Source organism: Giraffa tippelskirchi, chromosome 1 (assembly GCF_054371585.1).
Source record: "Giraffa tippelskirchi isolate mGirTip1 chromosome 1, T2T-mGirTip1v1.2.pri, whole genome shotgun sequence".
Lineage (NCBI taxonomy): Eukaryota > Metazoa > Chordata > Mammalia > Artiodactyla > Giraffidae > Giraffa > Giraffa tippelskirchi.
This window is the reverse complement of record NC_137275.1, coordinates 97,013,092-97,016,540: the sequence shown is the minus strand read 5'-3', so window position 1 is coordinate 97,016,540 and position 3,449 is coordinate 97,013,092. Positions and strand designations below refer to the sequence as shown.

General features: G+C 37.1%; 1 pseudogene; it reads left to right on the top strand.

Annotated features, from left to right (window-relative positions):
- The first annotated feature begins 1,861 nt into the window (after window positions 1-1,861).
- On the top strand, window positions 1,862-2,397 carry LOC145538784 (peptidyl-prolyl cis-trans isomerase A pseudogene; annotated as a pseudogene).
- The last annotated feature ends 1,052 nt before the right edge of the window (window positions 2,398-3,449 follow it).

The window sequence follows — 3,449 nt, the reverse complement described above, 5'->3', positions numbered from 1 at the left end:
TGCAGCATGCCAGGCTTCCTATCCTTCAGTATCTTCCGGAGTTTGCTCAAACTCATGTCCATTGAGTCGATGATGCCATTCAACCATCTCATCTTCTGTTGCCTTCTTCTCCTCCTTTAGCCACGACCATTCCATGCTCATAATATGATTCTATAGCCTTCTTGATTAAAAACAACTGGATCTAATAATATTAACCATCCAAAGGATGGCAAGACTTGGACTTCACACAGCTTTTACTTATTTCTTGATTCTACACAAACAAAAATACAATAAAAAAAATCCCATTTCACTGTATTTCAGAAAACTATTAATGCTTCTGTAAGTCTAGAAGAAAATTCCTATGCCCTATGAACTAGAGATTGTTTCACATTTTTTTTTAATCTCATTTTAATCCATCGAAAATTCCTTTTAACTACAAATCTACCATCTTTTATAAATCATAACATCTTAAATTACAGAGGGCTCTATTTATAAGCTTTCAAGATATCTTGATGGTCAAATCTCCTTTGAAATGGTAAAGTACGACAAAATTAGGAGATACATTCAAGAATCTAAAGCATCATTTTCTAACATTCTTCAGTGTTTTGGTAATAATGCAACACAGTATCCCATATTAAAAATTAAAAACAGAAAAGAATAGCAACCAATTAAATATGATCATAATATGTTTGTAGTCCTTCCCATCAGGAGACAAATCTTTTTCCATCCCACTGAGTCTGGGCTTCCCCTGTGAATTGCTTTGACTAGGGCAATGTGGTAAAGTGGCACCATGGGACTTTCAGAGCCCAGGTCCCAAGACACCTTGCAACTTTCATTTCTACCTTCTTTTCGTTGCCTTGGGACCACCATGAAAAAAAGCTGATTGAGCCTACTATAGTATGAGAGAATTTAAACTGTTGTTGTTTTAAACCATTAAGTGTTCCAGTGGTTTGTTATGCTATAATAATTAACTAGAGCAGAACTAAGGCTCAGAACAAACTAATGATGTGTTTAAGCAGAACTGGGACTCATGGTAGGCAAGACCATGGACGTTAGAGCCAGGAAGGCTGGATTCCAATTCATGATCTAATCATCCAGCTTCTCTGAGCCTCAGTTTCCTCATTTGTAAAATATGGTGCTAACGATGTCTGTGTAACAAATTGTGACACATGAACTAATGCAAAAAACCCAAATACAGTTTGGTTGCCTTCCCAACTCAGGTCATTTGTCTTCTGTTTCATTATCTTTTGGAGACATAAAATGGTCGTCTTCTCTAAATGACATTTTGTAAAAGATTAATATTCTGGGGTTTTTGAGCTTTATTACATAAAGCTTATTAAAGGAAGAGCACAATCATGCTTTCAGGCATGTGAGGCCAATTGTTAATGATGATGTGCTCTGAAAATCTCCACTTTAAAATGACGTTTGAAAACTAAGGAAGATACTAATGTTTTGTTCTCAAGGACACACATATTCTAAAATACCAGTGTTATCTGATCATTCCTAGATGAACTGTGACTGTTGGCAACCACTAAAGAAAGGCCCTTCACACAGTCAGAGAGGAGCCCATGAAAAACTCCCAGTGACCCGACTGTACCTCTATGGGGGCTGCCGACACCTCTGAAGAACCTCAGAGTCCCTGAGCTCAGGTTCTACACGGCCTGTGGTTCCCAAGACATTACTTCACATAGTGTTTCAATTCTAATGAAGAGCATCAGGGGAGAGCTTGACACAGCAACTTATTAGCCTTAAACCTACCCAGTGAACAACATTCATAAGTGAATTCTGATTTCTTATAGACAACATACAGCACTGTTAGAGGAATTCTAGGAGCACTTTAATCTTCAAAATCAGTACCAATGAGGTTTTGCAGATGCCACCAATGTCAACACCCAGTCAAGGTCAACCCACCCTGTTCTTTGACATCACAGTCAAGGGTGAGACCTTCAGCCACATCTCTTTCAAGCTATTTGCAAACAAAGTTCCAGAGACAGCAGAATACTTGCATTCTTATTACTAGAGAGAGAAAGTTTGCTGGTAAAGGTTGCTGCTTTCACAGAAGTACTCTGGGGTTTGTATGTCAAGGTGGTGACTTCTCACGTGGTAAGGCAGTAGTGGCAAGTTCATGTAGGGGAGAAATCTGATGATGCAGACTTCTTCCTGAAGCATAGCCTGGCATCTTGTTCATGGCAAATACTGGGCCAATACAAAAAGTTCGATTTTCACTTGTACTGTCAAGACAGAGTGGTTGGATGGCAATGTAAGTAAGGCAAAAGAAGGCATATAGTAGAAGTCGTGGAGCACTTTTGCTCAAGGAATGGCAGGACCACGAAGAAGCTCACTAATGTCCACTGTGTGAATGACTCTAATAAATGTGACTTGTGTATTATCTTAACCACCAGGTCAGTCCTCCTGTAGCTCAGGAGAACACCCTTCCACCCTCACTGGCAGGTAACATCGCATAATCATGCTGTCACTGCAGTTCTTCAAGGTCAGTGTTTTCCTATCTCCATGTAGGTCTACCTTGATCACAGAATGAGGTTTATGATTACAAAATCAAAGCTAAACAAACAATAAAAAAAAAAAAAACAATGAAAATACTGCATTGGGAAATTTATGTTCAGAGTCTAGAATTTATTTACTATTCATTTCTAAAAGTTTCCAGCCAAGATGTAAGACAATCAATCAAATAAATTTTAAATAATGCTAACAGCCATTCAAAACATATGGAATCTCCTGAAAATATTACTTGAGCAAGAAAAGAGTTGTTAAAAAATAGATTACTATATTTATGTCCCTAGAACTAATAGAAAGTCAATTTCTGTGAGAAAGCCAGGAAATCCATCATTTTTTAAAAGTAATTATTAAGTAAAGTAGATACAACTTTGAGATCTTGATTTTTTCCCCCAAAAACTGAAAGTTAAAGCAAGCATGGAAATTCTCCTTGTTTGCCTGCCCTGAGGAAACAGAAAAATTCATCTATCTTTGATATTATTAATTCTTATTAACAATTTGCCCTACTTCTAAGGAGTGCCCCCCCCAAAAAACAGAGAAAAACAATGAATTTAATATAATCAATAAAATTTTAAACTTCCATAGCAGAAAGTAACTCAAATTAAAAAGGAAAAACTGTCTGGGATACTTTAATGTTCAGTTTTCTTTTTTTTTAACTTGGAAGTTTTACAATTTGATTCTCATCTATTCTCCAGCCTCATCTCCCACTACTTTCCAATATACATGTTTGGGGGTTTTGTTTGGCTTTTTCTTAATCTCATTAAACATTTTTCTTAAATCTAAAAATATGCCTTGACTCTGGCATATGCTCCTCCCTTCCCGTTCTGGAAAGCTCGTACTCATCTTTCAAATTCCATTTCAGCATCATTGTCCCCCCAGTGCAGTTAGCTATATTATCCACTGTACTTTGTTCCTTTCTTCATAATGGCACCTAAGACACTGTATGTAATTTATTT